This window comes from Lissotriton helveticus (genome assembly GCF_964261635.1).
Source record: "Lissotriton helveticus chromosome 1_1 unlocalized genomic scaffold, aLisHel1.1 SUPER_1_unloc_12, whole genome shotgun sequence".
NCBI classification, from domain to species: domain Eukaryota; kingdom Metazoa; phylum Chordata; class Amphibia; order Caudata; family Salamandridae; genus Lissotriton; species Lissotriton helveticus.
Window position 1 is genome coordinate 377,181 of NW_027611651.1, and position 21,581 is coordinate 398,761.

General features: G+C 46.2%; 1 protein-coding gene across 1 annotated transcript in view; it reads left to right on the forward strand.

Annotated features, from left to right (window-relative positions):
- LOC144805503 (uncharacterized) overlaps nucleotides 1–21,581 on the forward strand; it is a 1,226,074-nt gene that overhangs the window by 196,114 nt on the left and 1,008,379 nt on the right. The window lies entirely within an intron of this gene.

The following is a 21,581-nucleotide window of genomic DNA, read 5'->3' on the forward strand; positions in this document are numbered from 1 at the left end:
AAGAACCGAAAAAGAAATCAGAAAGTCAGAACTAAGTAGAGAATCCTTAGAACGAGCCCAAGAAAGGGAATTAATCGAGATAGGTGAACGAGTCAAAACCGAACAGTCAGACAGACAGAGGAATGCCCTTATTAAGGGTATGTACCCTCTTTTTGCCGAGGGCTTGCCAAAAGCGACCCCGGAGGCATCCAGTAATTTTCCGCCACCACTAGTTCCGACCAAGCTACGTCACAAACCGACCGCAGCTGATATATTCATCTCGTCCTATTTGGACGACACAGTCCCAGAATATGCGAATCCTGTCCCGCCAGTCCCTGTAAGTAATGTAAATCCAGCTCCTCCAGACACCGGGGCACCTCTTGCAGTACCTGTTACGGTACCCCCGATCCAGCCTACATTACAACTTCCCGCCACTCTGCCAATACGAAGAATGTCAGTCGACGATTCCAGTTTAGGGGCCGCAGGAGGAGGTCCTCCTGGTACCCCGCCGCCACACCAACGTAAAACGTTGGCCGAGTTACACGAATGTGCGTTACAGCGTATGCCCAAATATAAGTCCGTTGCAGAAATCCGACGAGCTCTCACTGAATGCCGCTATGATCCAGTTGCAGGTGATGATAGTACAGTAATATATTCCATCCGTGTAAGACGGGTGACCGGGTATTTAGACACCCTACCGGATATGAAAGGAGATCTAGACAGAATATATCGTTTCATCCGTACAGGGGATGATCCAGAAAGTATTAGCGAAGCCATGTCTCAAAGAAAAGCTGAAATCCAGCTTATGTTATTAAAGTTTCTGATTAATTGTCTAATAAGAGAACAAGATTACCCGACTAAAGATCCGGTCGAAATGAGAACTCTGACAAGGTGGAGTGATAATATAGCTGAGGGTAAGCACAAGACTATCAGTAGTATAGAGAGTATGTACAAGAAAATTCGTAAGGAAATAATAAGGTTACACGACCAACGTAAAGCAGCACAAGTAAGCGAGAAAGAAAATGACTCTACGGAAGAGGTAGAGGACGAGAATCCCGCCAGAATAGCGTACGTAGGAAAATCTAGATTTCCAGATCGCCATTTACGTCAGGAACACAAGTCAACTTTTCATCATCCAGCACTAGAACAAGGTTCTCTAGAACAAGTATTCCAAGCTACCGATCACATTCTGAAATCGCGAATCGGTTATAGCGAATTAAGTACTATGCATGAACAAGAACTAGCCCGATCAGCAGTCCGATGGGCTACTGATTCTACCACTTTTCCAGACGAAATAGTGGCACAAATGTTTCTGAAATTGCCCCCAGCCGAGCAACGACTGGCGGGTATGTATATGATTCAGCACCTCATTACATTGTATGAGGGTCAACATTCTGATCCAGGTCTGTTACACGATGTCCTGAACGAGTTACTCCAGTATAAATGGAAAGGTCTAGGTACCGATTTAATTAGTGTCATTCTAGAACAGCGCCACAAATATAGTATGTTTTTGAACCCGCATTTTGTTCATGTCTCACCCCCAGAAAGTAAACCCTTTTACATAGACAGACAGAATCCGTTACGAGAAGTACATCCAGTCAGGACAACAGCTGGTGAAATGCAACGAGTGTTTGTTTACACCCCGATCACAAAGATGGAACTCTTAGAGATGAAAAAATTAATTCCCTGTCATGATAAAGATCCAGTAGGGTTCCATCGAGAATTAAAAGACATGCTCCGTATGGGAGAATACACGTATCCAGATATTATTAAGATGCTAAAAGTCTTGTTGCCCGCAGGGGTATATGAGAAACTCAAGGAAAAAGAATGGGAGGTGGGAGAGAAAAAGATCGATTGGGCAGTTCTAGAAGCTGAAGATAAGGCACGAGTACCAGGTACCGGGCTTGGAGATAAATGTAAAGAATTACCAGAATTGTTAATACAAGTTTTGCCAAGATTATTAGCCACTAAAAAGGAAGACTGGGATGCAATCTCAGCCTGTAAACAGAAACAAGATGAAGACACTAGTGATTTTTATTCTAGATTTGAGAAATGCTTCAGTATCAACAGTGGCCTCAAGACAAGTAGCGAGTCATACCCTCATCTTTTTGTTACTAAATTAGTCGAGAACTCAAGTCCACAAGTTAAGAATCGAGTTTTGAAAGTCGAAAGTACCTGGCAAGCTAATACCCCGTCCCAGATGTTGCAGATGCTTCAGTATCACCAGAATAGAATCAGAGAAGAGCAAGATCACGAGAGAAAACGTATGAAAGACACGAAAATGAAAGTACTAGTTGCGCAATCTGTTCCTCAAGACAGTCAGAAGAGGGGTCCGAATCAAGCCAGTCATCCTACAGCTCCCGTTAAAGGAAACTGCAATTATTGTAAACAGCCAGGTCATTTTATAAACGAGTGTGCAGTTCTGAAACACAACATAGCTACTGGTAAGACTAAAGAAAGACCACGTCCGCCTAGACAAGAACAAGTTTCACAGACTCCTCAGCCACAGAATGCACCACAGACAGTTACAGTACCGCAGCCTATTGCTGCAACACAGCATGTTACACAACAGATGTACCAGTATGCACAGTCAGAGTATCCAGAGTATCAACCGTATTCATGAAACAGCCTAGAGAGGGAGGTAGGCTTGCCTCTCATCGAGATACCTGTAGATCAAGAAGGTCCCTATGTTCATAGTCAAGTATTAGGGAAAGATAGAAAGTTTCTGATTGATACAGGGGCAAGTAGGACCACAATTAGTCACGCCGAAGTTCCAGGGGCTCCGCTCTCAGGCTCAAGAAATGTTTCCCTTGGATTTTCAGGAAAGCCAATAGTAAATGAAATTTCAAAGCCAGTTACTCTAGAAGTAGGTCCATTGTCCCGCACTACTGATCTGTTACTTACTAAGTCATGTCCAGAAAATTTGTTAGGTATTAAAACACTGAAAGAGTTAGGTGCAGTTATATGCTGTTCCCCAGAGGGAATACGATTGTTCCTACGTGACTTCAAGGGTCACTATGTATTACGAGATTTTGATCCCAGATTGTGTAATGTTCCGCAGCATCTATGGGCGCGAGGTCCAACTGATGTTGGCTATATGCAAATCACACCCCATCGTGTGACTCTTAAGCCAGGTGTAGTGTTACCACGAATCAGACAGTATAGATTGCTACCTGAGGCTGTAGCAGCCTTATCCAAAATTATTGACGAGCTCATGGCTCAGGGAGTAATTGTAGAAACTGACTCCAATGTATGTAATTCTCCGATCATTCCAGTCATGAAACGTACTGATCCAAATGCACCTCCAGTATATCGATTAGTGATTGACCTACGAGAACTTAATAAATGTATCATTCCTCAGTACCCAGTTGTCCCAGACATTTCGTCACTATTGACAGCCATTGATTCCGAAGCCACATTTTTTACAGTCATAGACCTCAAGAACGCATTTTTCAGTGTCCCCATTCATCCAGACAGCCAGTTTCTTTTCGGATTTTGTTTAAATGGAAGGAGCTATATGTTCACACGCGCTCCTCAAGGTTTCACAGAAAGTCCTAGTATTTACAGTCAAGCACTCAAGAGACAACTAGACAACATTCACATGCCAACTGACACTGCCCTGCTCCAGTATGTCGATGATCTACTGATCACAGCCCGTTCTGAACGTGCTTGCGAGCGAGCATCACTCACAGTTTTGTATTTCCTTGCCGAGATGGGGCACAAGGTGTCCCCTTCGAAGCTTCAATTCTGTGTCCAGCAAGTAATCTACTTAGGCCACTTGCTGTCCAAGTGGGGTAGGCAGTTGACACCAGACCGTATCCAGTTAATAGCGAGTCTTCCTCAGCCAAAGACCCAGAAGGAGGTACGTGCTTTTATCGGCCTTACTTCTTATTGCAGACAATGGATTCCTCAGTATGCATTTCTAGCTAAACCACTGATACAGTTAACGACACAGGAGGCAGCCGTATCGACTGTCCTCCCTTGGACATCTGAACATACACTTAGTTTCAATGAGTTAAAGAAAGCTTTATGCCAAGCTCCAGTTCTAGCTACACCGAACTACAGTAAGCCTTTTACACTTTTCGTCACAGAACGTGAAGGTACAGCATTATCTGTTCTCACACAAGATCAAGCAGGACAATACAAGCCTTGTGCTTATTTTTCAAGCACATTAGATCCTGTAGCCCAGGCTCTGCCTGCGTGCCTCAAGTCAGTTGCAGCCACAGCACTAGCTATCAGACAAAGTGATTCCATAGTATTAGGACACTCCTTGACAGTACAAGTTCCACACTCCGTGGAAGTTCTCTTAAACCGAACACAGACTCAGCACTTGACAATTGCACGTTTAACAGGTTATGAATTGACACTGTTTCAGCCACACATAGAAATCAGACGCTGCAACATCCTAAATCCTGCTACACTGTTACCATCAGCTAATCCAAATCCTGCCACACACGATTGTGTGGAAGTAGTTAACATCACGACTAAACCAAGACAAGATCTGACAGATATTCCATTACCAAATCCCGACCTGACACTTTATGTGGATGGTTCATGTATGAGAACAAGTACAGGAGAACTAGTCGCCGCGTATGCAGTGACTACTGACACCGAAGTTATAGAGACACACCGCATTGACACTCTGTCCGCTCAAGCAGCAGAGCTAGTTGCTCTGACTCAAGCCTGCATACACGCTAAGAACCTGAAAGTTAATATTTACACAGACTCACGCTACGCATTTGGAGTCGTACACGACTTTGGAGTGCTCTGGCAGGAGAGAGGTTTCATGACTTCTCATGGAACCAAGATTCAGCATGGTCTCCTTATTCAGGCTCTGTTAGATGCCATACACTTACCGACATCCATTGCTATCATGAAATGCAAAGCACATACGAAAGTTACTGACACTATTTCCCAAGGTAATGATCTAGCAGATCGCACAGCCAAGCTTACAGCTCAGACTCCAGACATTCCAGTTAATCCGACACAGACACATACTCCAGATCCGATTACATGTATGACAGTTAAGGACCCTACTCAAGATGTCATAGATATCCAGTTACATGCTACTCCCGAGGAAATCAAGAAATGGTCCGAACAAGGAGGGGTCCAGACAGATCAGGGATGGGTGACGAAGGGAAAAGCCACATGGTTTCTCCCCGACTCTATGGTTCAAGTCATTATTAATACCGCACATAGTCCAGCACATTTAGGAGAAAAAGCTATGTTAGACAGTATCCAGAACATGTGGTTCAACAAGCATTTACGAGCTGCAGCCAAGCAGAAAGTCCGTACCTGTATGATATGTTGTCAGTTTAATCCAGGTAAAAGTGTCCCGGTGGAACAAGGTGGATTCCAGCCCCCTGACCACCCTTTTGAAGTCCTCCAGATGGATTATATTCAGATGGAGCGATGTCGAGGTTTCAAGTATGTCCTCGTAGTTGTATGCGCTTTGTCCAGATGGACAGAAGCATATCCAGTTCCAGATTACACAGCCACGACCACTGCCAAGCAGTTGGTTCGTGAATTCTTCCCCCGTTATGGACTCCCTAGAGTCGTATATTCTGATAACGGCCAGCCATTCTCATCCGAGCTAATGAAACACGTGTCCCTTTTGTTAGGGTACCAGTGGAAGTTCCATTGTGTACGCCATCCTGAAGCAGCTGGTCTCGTAGAGAGACATAATCAGACCCTGAAAATTCGAATTGCAAAAGTTTGTAAAGAGAAAGGTGTGGACTGGCTAGTAGCTCTGCCAGTCGCCCTGTTCTATATGCGCATGGTCGCACATTCCAGATCAGGTCTGTCTCCGTATGAGGTCGTTTTCGGCCGCCCCCCTAACATGTGGGGTACACCCAGACCTCGAAGTATTACCGATGTTTCAAGTAATATGCTGACAGATTACCTAGCTTCCTTGATGTCTGCCCTCAACTCTTGTCGTTCACAGGTTGCCGCCGCATTTCCAGACAATACCGAGGTGGCACCGCATGAAATCGTTCCCGGATCCATGGTCTTAGTGAGAAATTTCGATCGTTCAAGTCCGCTGGAGCCTCGCTGGAAGGAGCCCCGACAGGTCCTCCTGGCCACCCGTACAGCCGTGAAGTTGGAGGGACGCAAAGGCTGGGCGCATCTATCGCATATCAAAAAAATTTATGGATTGAAGCCCGTTTCAAAGAACATTTCAGATCATTTGAAAGACTGCCAAAGTACTATTCTTAAGGACTGTCCCGCAAAAGACACTGTTACTGAACCCTCCCTGTTAGAGAAAACTCCGCAACAGGAGTATAAGAAAAAGTTAAGGTCTAGTAAAATAAGTCAGCCAGTTTGATTGTCTAAGTCCTCCCCTAGGTGAAACGGTTAGACCGGTTTCTGACATGTATAAAATAGACCCCCATAGTGAGAGAGTTAGTCAAAACTCAATCCGATGTATCGTTTTTCTAAGTTTCGTTTTGTTTCTCAGCATTATGATTTCCTGCACCAGTTATGCATTTTACTTGTATTTTCCAGTTTCTCATGTGAATAAGTCTTCTAATGCTACAGTAGAGCACACGTTTAGTGATCTGCCTCCTCATGAACTCTCTTACCGCCTCGCTATGCGTAACAATTCTTTTATCCGCATGCTACATTATTCACACCAGACCAGCAATGCCACTAATTGTTGGGTGTGTGGTCGACTCCCCCCTTTCCAGACACCGAAGGGAGTTCTGCCACTCTTTCCTTATCCATTTTCACATAATGGTTCGTGTGGAGCATGGTCCACGTTAACGTCATCCTCAACAGATATGCCTTTTTTTAACAGTACATGTTTTCCAGACAAGCAAGGTCTTCCCCACAGAACAGGGTTAGATCTAGAGAATGAAGTCTACAATTTAGGTAATTATTCTTCGAGTTTCATGGTCCTGAATGTTCAGTCTGATACTACTCCAGACTTACCTGCTATTTCAGTACTACCAGTCAAAGGCGAATTATGTGTCCGAAATTATGGTTCCGTACATGTAGGACATAGTGATTGTACTACTATTGTCAAGTATAGTGACAGTAGGAAATCTATTTTTAAAGCTTCACGTCATTCTTATTTTATTTGTGGTCAAACCGCATATGTTCGTCTGCCCCTCGATTGGGAGGGAACCTGTTACATTGCCTTCCTACTGCCACCAGTTTTCCTAGCCCCATCTGATTATCACAGAAACACACATCTAGTACACATTAGACATAGAAGGGAGATCGAGTCCCCAATTGTCGATTATACTGAAACTGCTCTAGAAAAGTATACAGATTTCAATAGAGGTTTCTTCTTCTTTATAGGCCCTATCCAGAATAGTAAGCTAATCCGTAGGTTAACAAGAACCCTTGAAGCTGTAGTGAATGAGACTGCCTCTGCTCTAGGTAACTTAACCGAAGAGCAATCTGCTATGAGATTTGTCGTGCTCCAGAATCGTCTCGTCCTTGACGTCATACTGGCCGATAGGGGCGGGGCATGTAGAGTCATCGGATCTAGTTGCTGCATTTTCATTCCAAATAACGCGCCGTCTGTTTATTCAGCTATAACCAGACTTCATAAAATTGCCCATCTGTTACACCAAGATCCAGGCACCTGGACATGGTCCGGTTGGTTCTGGAATATAATTTCCGCTTGGGGATGGAAAGTATTGTCCTTTCTAGGTATTGCAGTAACGATCATATTCAGTTGCTGCCTCTGTATACAATGTGGCCCTGCGATTTGCGGCATTTGTGCTACCTCTTGTATTCCTAGTCCCAAGCCCCGTTCTAAATCCCGTTCCAAGAAAATTCGAGACGAACAATTGATGCTGTATGAAATGGTAGATGGTATCATGAATATTGATGTTATGTTATGTTATGTTATGTTATGTTATTTGGTATTTTTATAGCGCACAGCTGCCCCAGCAAAGGGGCGTCCTGGCGCTCTGACAGATGCTGTAACATAACACATGATAAAAGAAAAGGAATTAACTAGGTGCCGGGAACAGGAAGGTTTTAATCGCCTGCCTGAAGGTGAGCAAATCTTCAAGGGCTCGAATGTGAACAGGGAGTGAATTCCATAAACTTGCCGCTAGCACCCTAAAGGATCGGCCACCCATTCTGCTCAGCTTGAAGCGTGGACAGATGGCTAGATGAAGCCCCTCTGATCTCAAGGATCTAGAAGGCTTGTAGGGTATAAGAAGAGGAGCAAGTGCCGGCGGCGACGAAAATTTTAGAATTTTAAAGGCCAGACACAGCGCCTTGAATTTAATGCGCTGTCTGACCGGGAGCCAGTGCAAGGCCGTGATGGTACCAGACACTGAACAGTGTCTGGGAAGGCCCACAATGGCTCGTGCCGCGGCATTTTGTACTCTTTGGAGCCTAGAGGCCTCCGCTTGATTCACCCCTAATAGCAGTGAACTGCCGTAGTCCAGCCGAGAAAGTATTGAGGCTTGGACTACAAGCTGTCTGGTAGGGGGATCAAAGTACTTTAGGACCGGCCTAGTACCACGCAAAATTCCGTAACACGTGGCAGCCACCTTCATGGTGTGATCTCTGAAGGTCAACGCAGAGTCTACCCATACTCCTAAATTTCTCACTCCAGTAGCTGGAATAGGAGTGACACCAAGCTCCGAAGGCCACCACTGATTTCCCCATTGCTCCGCATGCTTCCCTAGAACCAATACCTCCGTTTTGGTGGCATTCAACTGGAGGCAGTTGGTGCGGAGCCAGCCGGCTACTGCCAAGAGACCCGCACGGAATCTGGGGGCCTCCACCTCAGGGTCTTCACTAAGTGTCACCGCTAGCTGTGTGTCGTCAGCGTATGAGGTCATCGTAAGACCCCACTGTTTGACGACACCAGCCAGCGGTTTCACATAGAGGTTGAACATTGTTGGGCTCAACGAAGACCCCTGTGGTACCCCGAGCTCCAAAGGATAGGTGGCAGATTGACCAGGTGGTATAGCCACTTTAAAGGAGCGGTCTGCCAGAAAAGACCGAAACCACTGGAGAGCGACATCCGTCACTCCCACCTCCTGTAAGCGTTGGATAAGTATATGGTGGGACACAGTATCGAAGGCAGCGCTTAGATCTAGTAGTATAAGCGCTGCAGTATGACCTGAGTCAAGTACCTGGCGAAGATGTTCCGTGATGTAAAGTAATGCCGTCTCGGTACTGTGTCCTGACCGGAAGCCGTTCTGACTGGAATCCAGAATCTGGTTACGAGCCAGATGTTCGGACAGAACAGAGTTGACATGGGCTTCTGTTACTTTGGCAATCCAAGGCAACAGGGAGATAGGTCGATAGTTCTCTGGCAGTCGGGGATCAGAGTTGGCTTTTTTTAATATCGGAGTGACCACTGCCTGTTTCCATGCCACCGGTACCGTTCCACAAGACAGTGACATATTGATAAGGTTCAATATGGGGTCACGGCAAAGCGGGGAAAGTGTATTAATGAAGGCTGGCTTTAACGGGTCCGCAGGAGAGCCTGACTTGACCTTAAGGCTGAGCCTGTCAAAGGCCTCACTAGACAATTCAGGTAGAATAGCCAGAGGCTCAAAATCTACCGTGACAGGGGTAAAAGCCAATCGATCCTTGTGGAGTGTGTCCTTGTGGAGTGTGTCAAACCCACGATAGATTTTTGCCACTTTCTCCACAAAAAAGGAGGCCAATTTGTCACAGTGCAAGTCTGTGCAAATCACCTCTGATGAGGATCTATTTTTCATAAGATCCTTCAATACCTTAAAAATCAGTTTTGAAGGATTGGGGCTGGTAGCAAATTCTTGCGCGTAAAATGCAGCTCTTGCTCTGCAGATAGCTCTATGATAGAGCTTCAGCTCAGTAAAATATCGAGTTTTCAACGCGGGGTCATAGGAACGTCTCCATTCCCTCTCTGTTTTACGGCAGGATTTCTTCAATTCTGCGAGAGATTCATTATACCAGGGGCTAGGTGTTTTTGTCCGGCCTTTCGACCACCGCAAAGGTATAAGAGCGTCCAAGGCATCTGTAATCCAAGCGCAGAAATGTTGATATCCTTGATCCACATTCGTGAAGGTACTCAGCGGTTTTCGCTCTAGTATACCGTAGAACTCTTCCAACGTAAGCTTATGCCAAGGCCTTTTAAAGATAGGCCTGTCTGTGGATATAAAAGGCTTATCGTGGACTGGACAGAAAGCTTCTATTAACAGGTGATCAGTCCACCCCATCAGCCTCGGTTCTGACAACCTTAACCCATCTAGTGTGGAAAAGAAGGGGTCAAGAATATGGCCTCCCGAGTGGGTTGGAAGGGTAACGAGCTGAGTCAGTTGGAGAGCTTCCAGATCCGCCAGTAAAGAGCTCACGATAGTGGAAGATCCATTATCAAAATGGATGTTGAGGTCACCCAAAATATTAAAATTGGCACAGCCGAGTGCTATAGGACTGACCATGTCTGCCAACGCAGACCTAAAAACCGAATCATTGCCGGGGGGGCGGTATACAAGGAGGCCACTGAAAGTAAATTGATGGGAAAAGGCAACTTTAAAAATGGCGCTTTCACAAGCGGGTAGCCCTGACGGCTTCCATTCCGCCGGAAAACAGGATTTGACTGCCATAGCAATACCGCCACCTCTTGTGGTCCTGTTAGAAGTGAAGATGGTATAGTTCTGAGGGAATGCAAGATTCAATATGGCAGAGTCGGGGTCCTGGAGCCAAGTTTCTGTCATTAAGAAAAGATCGGGATCCTCTTTCTCTATCAGGTCATAGATAGACAAGTGATGTTTAACAAGTGATCTAACATTAAGGCACCAAATACGTGGATCTCGCGATGCAACACGTAATCGTGTGGTTGGGGCGGCATTCTCCAAGGAGCATATTTTAGTAGGGCTCTTAAGAGACCAACCATTACAGGCGCAGCTGTATGGGCCAATTAAAGGGTCCACCGGCTTACACGCATCTCCTTTGGACGTTTGCCCTATGACCAGCAGCTCTGACCGTGTGTAGGAAATCATCCCAACCAGAGGCGGCGAAACAATGATGTGTTGCTATACAGAGCCTGCCCAGCCTCGCGCTGCCTCGGCGCGGACGAGCGCAGACGGGCAGGACTCTGGCACGACTCCGGCTAAGCGACGGCGTCCTCACCTGCGCGTCCCGCTGCGCGGGAGATGGGAGCTTTAAATAGGCTCGCCAATTAAAGCGCGAGCGCGAGGACGCTCCAAGATGGCGCCCAAAGCTATCTTTCTATTCCCTATCCAAAATGGCGCCCACAATGAGCCACCCCCGGGATCCAGACCCGCCAAAACGGCGGTGAGGGAGCCGATTATGTGCAGTAAGAGGAGGGGGCCAGGACCCTACTAAAATCAGGGAATAAGTGCTGAAAATAAAATCCAAACAAGATATAAAAACGAGGAAAGTTAAAAACGCGGCGAAGCGCCTGCAGCAGCGCCAGCAGCAGCGTGTGTCCAATCAGGTAAGCATCTGTCAAGGCCTGCCCTGAAACTGAGTTCGCCTTAAATAGGCTCGCCAATTAAAGCGCGAGCGCGAGGACGCTCCAAGATGGCGCCCAAAGCTATCTTTCTATTCCCTATCCAAAATGGCGCCCACAATGAGCCACCCCCGGGATCCAGACCCGCCAAAACGGCGGTGAGGGAGCCGATTATGTGCAGTAAGAGGAGGGGGCCAGGACCCTACTAAAATCAGGGAATAAGTGCTGAAAATAAAATCCAAACAAGATATAAAAACGAGGAAAGTTAAAAACGCGGCGAAGCGCCTGCAGCAGCGCCAGCAGCAGCGTGTGTCCAATCAGGTAAGCATCTGTCAAGGCCTGCCCTGAAACTGAGTTCGCCTTAAATAGGCTCGCCAATTAAAGCGCGAGCGCGAGGACGCTCCAAGATGGCGCCCAAAGCTATCTTTCTATTCCCTATCCAAAATGGCGCCCACAATGAGCCACCCCCGGGATCCAGACCCGCCAAAACGGCGGTGAGGGAGCCGATTATGTGCAGTAAGAGGAGGGGGCCAGGACCCTACTAAAATCAGGGAATAAGTGCTGAAAATAAAATCCAAACAAGATATAAAAACGAGGAAAGTTAAAAACGCGGCGAAGCGCCTGCAGCAGCGCCAGCAGCAGCGTGTGTCCAATCAGGTAAGCATCTGTCAAGGCCTGCCCTGAAACTGAGTTCGCCTTAAATAGGCTCGCCAATTAAAGCGCGAGCGCGAGGACGCTCCAAGATGGCGCCCAAAGCTATCTTTCTATTCCCTATCCAAAATGGCGCCCACAATGAGCCACCCCCGGGATCTAGACCCGCCAAAACGGCGGTGAGGGAGCCGATTATGTGCAGTAAGAGGAGGGGGCCAGGACCCTACTAAAATCAGGGAATAAGTGCTGAAAATAAAATCCAAACAAGATATAAAAACGAGGAAAGTTAAAAACGCGGCGAAGCGCCTGCAGCAGCGCCAGCAGCAGCGTGTGTCCAATCAGGTAAGCATCTGTCAAGGCCTGCCCTGAAACTGAGTTCGCCTTAAATAGGCTCGCCAATTAAAGCGCGAGCGCGAGGACGCTCCAAGATGGCGCCCAAAGCTATCTTTCTATTCCCTATCCAAAATGGCGCCCACAATGAGCCACCCCCGGGATCCAGACCCGCCAAAACGGCGGTGAGGGAGCCGATTATGTGCAGTAAGAGGAGGGGGCCAGGACCCTACTAAAATCAGGGAATAAGTGCTGAAAATAAAATCCAAACAAGATATAAAAACGAGGAAAGTTAAAAACGCGGCGAAGCGCCTGCAGCAGCGCCAGCAGCAGCGTGTGTCCAATCAGGTAAGCATCTGTCAAGGCCTGCCCTGAAACTGAGTTCGCCTTAAATAGGCTCGCCAATTAAAGCGCGAGCGCGAGGACGCTCCAAGATGGCGCCCAAAGCTATCTTTCTATTCCCTATCCAAAATGGCGCCCACAATGAGCCACCCCCGGGATCCAGACCCGCCAAAACGGCGGTGAGGGAGCCGATTATGTGCAGTAAGAGGAGGGGGCCAGGACCCTACTAAAATCAGGGAATAAGTGCTGAAAATAAAATCCAAACAAGATATAAAAACGAGGAAAGTTAAAAACGCGGCGAAGCGCCTGCAGCAGCGCCAGCAGCAGCGTGTGTCCAATCAGGTAAGCATCTGTCAAGGCCTGCCCTGAAACTGAGTTCGCCTTAAATAGGCTCGCCAATTAAAGCGCGAGCGCGAGGACGCTCCAAGATGGCGCCCAAAGCTATCTTTCTATTCCCTATCCAAAATGGCGCCCACAATGAGCCACCCCCGGGATCCAGACCCGCCAAAACGGCGGTGAGGGAGCCGATTATGTGCAGTAAGAGGAGGGGGCCAGGACCCTACTAAAATCAGGGAATAAGTGCTGAAAATAAAATCCAAACAAGATATAAAAACGAGGAAAGTTAAAAACGCGGCGAAGCGCCTGCAGCAGCGCCAGCAGCAGCGTGTGTCCAATCAGGTAAGCATCTGTCAAGGCCTGCCCTGAAACTGAGTTCGCCTTAAATAGGCTCGCCAATTAAAGCGCGAGCGCGAGGACGCTCCAAGATGGCGCCCAAAGCTATCTTTCTATCTGATGGAAACGTAGTGACAAGGAGGGAATGTGGAAAAGTAAATTTTGCCATGTTCTGTGTCCCTACGCGTCCTCCATCATATGTTATGTGTGCATGATTAATATGCATATGTATTCCCCATGTTCGATTAAAGACGCAATTATAGTTGTGTCCACCTCTAGTATGCCAGTTTCCAGTTCTCGTGAATACTACGAATACCAGGCCTATGTAAAGCTACGTTGCCACGTTTCTCAGTGTGCACGTTATTTCATTGTAAAAGTCCCTGTTTCTAGGCCTCAAAAGGGCCTGGACACCAGATTCAGCTCCTGTCTCCTGAAGCCCTCGCTGAGGAGCGACACGGCCCCCACCTGTATCCCTGACCCTTCACTTACTTCCTGCCTCGCAGTGCCCGGTTCAGCCTGGCTCTGCCTCTGAGTCTGCCAAGAGTATGTTATGATTCTAGTTATCAGTTCAGCCCTCCTTCTCTGCATTCCTAAAGCTACTGAATCGCATCAATAGTTTCCGTCATAGTCTAGCCTTTACGTCTCCATGTTAGAGAAATACTGTATTAATGGTCATTTAATATTCTTCATCACGCACTACATGTAGAATAATGCATGCACCAGTCTTAGAGTCTGTTAGCCTTTCCCCTCCTGACTTCTAGTTTATATCAACATGTTCTCTAAACATCAGATACTAGATACTGCTTAGGTACATGTCGCCCTGACTCTCCAGACTTCAGTCTCTGCTCCTAGCACAGAGTTCGTAGCCCCCAGCTTCTCCTAGTAACACGTCATTGTCAGTTTACGCGCACCACTAGGTTAGAGGTCCCGGCTCCTTAGGTAGCCCCCTCCATGTTTCCGCCCCATTCATGACATATTCTGTTACGTTTGCATCACATGTCTATGTATACGCCCTGTTACACCCACTTTCACCCTTATCTTTCGCGACTGCTACGCATCACACCCTTTACTCCACCCACTGCTCCGCCTATCATATGTACTGTAATGCAACTGTTTTACTATATATGCTTGTGTATTGTTATTAAATGTTACGCCAGTCCTTTCCCCAGAGCGCGCTCATCCCAGGTCCTGCCCCGGCAGCTGCCCGGCCCTGCCATCCTATTCCTGTGCAGGTTGTCCTGTTCCTGTCCTTTATGCTGTAATAAACCTGCAAAACTCCTACTACCTCGAATCTTGACTCTTATTTATTGAGCTATCTGTTATTACTATGCCTAGTCAAACCTAGATCCGGTATTATTTATTTATATACCACAGCTCAAGCAGGTAATCCCTGGCGGATAGCCAACACACAAGCATTACTTGCTAGGTAAGATAGGGCTCACTATGACCAACTAGAAACCCTATTGCAACATTTACCAGATCACTACAAGACCAAGGCCAATGATCTCATCCAAGAGGGTAAATTAATAACCAATGCATCAATCAAGTGTGCCCTTGATGCAGCAGAGACCGCCACTAGGGCCTTTAACACTAGCATGTTACTCGGACAACGTGCTTGGTTGCACATTTCTGGTTTCAAACAGGAGGTACAAACAACTATCCTCAACCAGGTGTTCAATCAGGAACAACTTTTTGGACCGGCTGTAGACACCAAAAAATTAAAAAGGAAACGGAGACTGCTAAATCCATGGGAGCATTACAGTCTCAATCCACACGTGGTTCCTTTCGCCGCTCCTTCTACAGAGGATAATCCAAGTACATTGGTACAGACACTGCTTCCTCTTCATACAAAAACACTACACAAACATCTCTCAGTAGGGGATATTTTAGAGGTGGATACAGGGAAAGTAACAACAAAGGGAGAGGTCGAGGTAACAACAACACTCGCACCTCCCCCGCTAGTAAGCAGTGACTTCCCTCCAGCCCATTCCACTCCGGTCGGAGGGAGACTATCACAGTTCCTACCTGTCTGGTATTCCATCACTATGGACAAGTGGGTAAGACATATTATCCAGTATGGTTACTGCCTGGAACTTTCTGCTACTCCCCTCAACTTACCACCCAAACAGGCTCCAATGTCCGGGGAACATCTAACACTCCTCAAACAAGAAGTTCATACACTGCTTCAAAAGCACGCAATAGAACCAGTTCCCATACAACATCAAGGAACAGGGGTTTACTCCCTGTATTTCCTAATCCCCCAAAAAGACGGGACTCTAAGACCAATACTGAACATCAGACCTCTCAATTTCTTCGTTCAATCAGATCATTTTCACATGATCACTCTTCAGCAGATCCTTCCACTGCTTCAAAGAGGCAACTTCCTTGCCACACTAGATCTCAAGGACTCCTACTTCCAAATTCCCATTCACCCTGCTCACAGGAAATACCTAAGATTCACAGTGGACGGCCAGCATTATCAGTTCAAGGTCCATCCATTTGGGGTGATCACAGCATCCAGGGTGTTCACAAAGTGCCTTGCAGTAGTAGCAGCGCACTTAAGAAGGCAACAAATCCATGCATTTCCATACCTGGACGACTGACTCTTAAAAGCCAAGTCATACGTCAGTGTGTTCATCACACTTATCAAATGATCCAGCTATTACACGACTTAGGGATCACACTAAACTACACCAAGTCACACCTTCAACCCTCCTACGTACCTCAGTATCTAGGAGCTACAATCGACACTTGCAAAGCTCTAGCATACCCCAATCCAGCCAGGATAGCCAGCTTGCAAACCCTCATCACCCAGTTTCAGCCTCAACACTCCCTCTAAGCACAAGCGTTTATGCAGCTGATAGGGATGATGGCCTCTTGCATTTTCATCGTACCTCACGCAAGACTTCAGTTGCGCCCTTTACAAGCATGTTTGGCATTTCAGTGGAATCAGGCTCAGGGACAACTTACAGATCTGATGTTGGTAGACAGCCAAACACATCGCTCTCTGCAGTGGTGGAACACAGTAAACCTTTCCAAAGGACGGCCGTTCCTAGAGCCAGTTTCACAAATAGTGCTAACAACAGACGCATCACTCACCGGCTGGGGAGCCCATCTCCTAAATCACACAATTCAGGGCAAGTGGACCACTCAACAAAAAGCGCTCCACATCAATCACCTAGAACCACTGGCAATATTTCTAGTTCCAAGTACATCTTCTCAACATGGCTGTCTTAGTCCGGATGGACAATATGACAGCATTGTACTACATACAAAAGCAAGGAGGAACACATTCTTTGCAGCTGTCTCACCTAGCACAAAGTATATGGAGGTGGGCCATTACACAAAACATATATCTCCTGGCAGAACATCTTCCAGGAGTAAACAATCAGATAGCGGATCTGTTAAGTTGTCAGACTCAACAAATACACGAATGGGAACTTCATCCACAAGTCCTTCAACCTTTTTTCCAAATGTGGGGCCAATCAGACATAGATCTGTTCGCCACACACTCAAACACAAAATGCCACACCTTCGATGCCAGGTTCCCAAACCCGTTGTCCAAGGGCAATGCAATATGGATGAACTGGTCAGGGAGATTTGCGTACGCTTTTCCGCCACTCCCACTCATCCCACTAGTAGTATGCAAGCTCAAACATTAGTCTCTCAAGATGATCCTGGTTGCTCCCACATGGGCACGGCAACCATGGTTCACAACACTCCTCGAACTCTCAATAGTTCCACACCAAAAACTACATCTGTCCCCAAAACTGCTGACGCAGAACCATGGAGAGATAAGGCACCCAGATCCAGCACAACTGAATCTAGCAATCTGGCTCCTGAAATCTTAGAGTTTGGTTACCTGAACCTCCCATGGACTGTATGAATATTATTAAAGAAGCCAGACGCTCCACTACTAGAGCTTGCTATGCAGCTAAATGGAAAAGATTTGTCATTTACTACAATAACAACAAAATTGACCCATTAGATGCTTCAATTCAGAACATTATTTGCTATTTACTACATCTACAAAGATGAAATCTTACATACTCATCAATCAGATTACATCTACCTGCTCTTGCAGCCTACTTACAAAAGAGGCAACATTTGTCATTGTTTCCGGTACCTGCTATCAAAGCCTTCATGGAAGGCCTTAAAAGAATAATTCCAACCAGACTGCCACCCTCTCCAGTTTGGAACCTAAACAATGTTCTTACTAGGCTCATGAGTCACCCGTTTGAGCCTTTACACAAATGCGAATTACAATTCCTTACATGCAAAGTAGCTTTCCTTGTCGCAATCACCTCTCTCAGGAGAGTAAGTGAGATTCCGGCTTTAACCGTACAAGAACCATTTTTACAAATTCATCGCAACAAAGTGGTTCTTAGAATAAACCCAACATTTCTTCCAAAGGGGATTTCTCCATTCCATCTTAATCAATCAGTAGAGTTACCAGTAATTTTCCAAAACCCTGATTCTGTAGCGGAAAGAGGTCTTCACACGCTTGATGTCAAAAGAGCTTTACTTTATTACATAGACAGGACTAAAGCCTTTAGGAAAACAAAACAACTGTTTGTGGCTTTCTCACCACCTCATAAAGGCAACCCAATTTTCAATGCTGGAATTGCCAGGTGGATAGTAAAATGCATTCAAATATGCTATCAGAAAGCAAAATGCATGTTAACAATTCCCCCTCGAGCGCACTCAACACACCAACTAGGGGCTTCCATGGCATTCTTAGGGAACATTCCCCTAGAAGATATTTGTAAGGCAGCAACATGTTCTACTACATACACCTTCACTAAACACTATTGTGTAGATGTGCAGGCAAACACTTTTTCAAACCACTGCAACAGATACAGGCAACCACCGCTAGGGGAGACACAGCTGTACAGTCTATGCACAGAGTGTGAATTCTGCGATTCATATGCCTCGAATGGAAAATGCTACTTACCAGTATGCATCTGTTCTTGGCATGTATAGCTGCAGAGATTCACACGCCCCCCCCCCACCTCCCCGGACCCTGTATCTGTTCCAATGTTATCTTAGATACATTCTCATGGGCATCTCTGTTTCTTACAAACTCCATCATTTCCCTTCATGGCGACAAACAAGGATGGAGTTGATGCCCATGCGCACTATCGTCCAAGGGAGAAGTCACCTATCTTGTGACTACAAAAGACTTCTTACGAAACAACAACAAGGTGCAAGCATCCGAGCCCCACACCAGATGGCGATCTATGCACAGAGTGTGAATCTCTGCAGCTCTACATGCCAAGAACAGACGCACACTGGTAAGTAGCATTTTCCTTCCTACAGGTAGTGGAGATGCCAAGGACAGCTAGAGAAACAAAGGTGATAAACCCCCTCTTGGCTCTCCCTGACCTGGATGGGGTAGCTGGAACATAGAGGGTTTTATAGCCATCCAGGTGCTAATTATTGTCTCCAGCCCAAGTTTCCTGGAGGCATATCACATCAAAACTCTTAACAAGGGCCAACCATTCGTTGTTCCCAATCTTACTCTCCAGCCTCGCGATATTCCAAGAAAGAAATTTACACCCTCCATTCACACTTGATACCTGTTCTGGGGGCGATACATTTCCCTGGGATGCGGGTGCCACAGGGTCCGAGGGACCCACACATCGTCAATCGCAATCTTCCAATGAGCTCAGAGGAGTAAACCTATTTGCTGTGCTTACCCCTATCATCCCCTCTGCACGACCCCTATGGCTCATCTCTTGGAGCCGCCTGCGCTGGGACCGTAGTTGGTAATAATTGGGTCTGTAGAAGTATCCCAGCGGGAGTGTCAAGATTGCTGAGTTCCAACACCTGTAGTTAGACTGGGCAACCGTGCTTAAGATTCGGCTTACCATGACTGGATTGTTAAAATTGATGATAATGCAGTCCCCCAGCCAGGATTTCTTGGCGCTAACAACCCACTGTGACTGGCACACCATGAAAATTTGGTTTTCCACCCTAAGCCCAGGGGCAATGTTGGAATTGAGCCAGTGCACCACCTTATCGTTCAGCTGGTAAAAGTCTTCCTTGGTCCCGGGGTTGAGGCATGGTACTCTAGCTAACACCACAACAAGCCGATGGACTCTGGTAGGAGATGAAGAGAGCCCAAACTAGGATAATAGTTATTCTAGTCCCCAGGGGCGTGGCTTACAGCCCTTCCCACCTATCATCAAAACTGTACAATCCGCCCACTTTGAAACCCTGAGATTGCAGAGACTGAAAAGATACTGGGTTCTGGGTGCCCCCCGCCCCCCTCCGGTTGGCTGGACGGTGCTGATGGTCAGTCCTGGGCAATAGGTGCCGTTGTATCTCCTACCATTTGATTAGGCTGCTTCGTGATAGACACTGCTCTGTCTCCTGCTTCTGTGCCACTACTACTGGGACTGGAAATGGTGGTCGAGATCGTAGGCCTTTTAGGAGGGATACTTGTGGAGAGAAGGACACGGTCCCTTTGCAAGTAGCTATCAGTGCAGACAGGTTGCTTTCCAGTGCAGAAAGTCGGAGTAGGATGGAGTCCAATTTAGTTCCAAATGCTGACAGCAAGGCTGCTTTGAGCATGTCTAACGAAATAGCATCCAGGTTAGGCACTTCTGGGTGGACTGCTGAAGATGACTGTGATCCAATGTTCTTTTTCGTTTACAAGTGCCCCCAACTGAGGGGCGCTTCCTCTTAGTGTCTCCTGGGCACCACCCATTGCCAGGGGTCATGTCAGGGGCTGACCTAAAAATAGGAGACTGGGCACCGACCCGTGTGACAACAACTGGTGTAAGGGGGACGATACCCCCAGCCTGGTCTTGAGGCATATCTTGAGGAATGTCCACCAAGCCTACTTTACGGGACTGAGTATGGGAACCAGCATATGGAGCAACAGAAGAAACCCCTAGGAAAGGGTGGAAAGGTGAGCAAGATAACTGTCTAATAGCCAGTTCAATCTCCTTGTCCAGAACCCCAGCAGCATGCTGCAAAAAAGCATCCTATCTATGACTTTTATGGTTTTTTCCATTTATAAAACCGAATAAAGTTTGTTGAATCCCTTAGTGTTTAGAAGAAACATAGATTAGACGGTACTGGACCTTAAAGTAAGCCTTTTCTGCCTGCTATTGCTGCATTTGGTGAGTCAAGTCTACACAGGAAGTAACTTGATTGGTATGAAATAAGATCTTAGGCATCGCTATCTCCTTATTATACCTTTAGGGCCTGATGTAGGTAATCTCAATTTACTGATTCTTAAATACCGAATTTAACCGATTCGGTATTTAAGAATCAGTAAATATGATGTAGGTAAAAAATAGGTAAATTTTACTGATTCGGTAATATTCCTTATTATCGAATCAGTAATACCGATTTGGTAATGAGGAATACCTTCCCATTTATTCCTATGGCCCTGGAATGAATAGGAAGCCATTCACTATTACCGATTCGGTAAATACCGAATTGGTAATAGTGGGAGCATATTCAAGGGTGGCAGGGTGTCACATTGACACCCTGTTACACCCCTGAATCGTGCATGTGTGCACATGTGATTAGTGTAGATGTCTACAAGGGATTTGTTTTATACGCAATTTCTTAAATCAATATCTGTTATTAACAAGTTCATTCACAAAATTGAACTCAATTTATCCTTAGGATTACTTGAAGCATTAGTCAGCAGTTATATCAGAACAATGATAACAATCAATGTAAAAGAGAATAGACACACAGCAGGAAAGGTTATGTTTGAAGATAAATTGTATTGACACAAATCAGAATAAAATTACATGGGGATGGCAAATGAAACAAATCAATAGATAAAAAGTCATGAAAAGCGATACATATAAATTCAATCGTCAGTTCATCACATTACATCAGCTCCATAACTTCATGAGGGGACCCAAACAAATAAATGAAGTGTGGTATCCTTTCGATGTAACAAAAACTAGGCTGAGGAGTTGATGTTTTATGTCGACGTTTCGGTCTTGTGGGTATTCATCTGTAAGACCATCATCAGGACTAATTTTCATCAAATAAAAACCCCCTATACAAAGACAATTAGATGCAATTAGTTGATGTATCAATCAAAACACAATAAAAGCATCAACTAGTTCTCTACAAGTAAACCTACAAATCTAACCTAAAAATGATGCTGTGTGTGTCGCATCCTATTGATGAGACG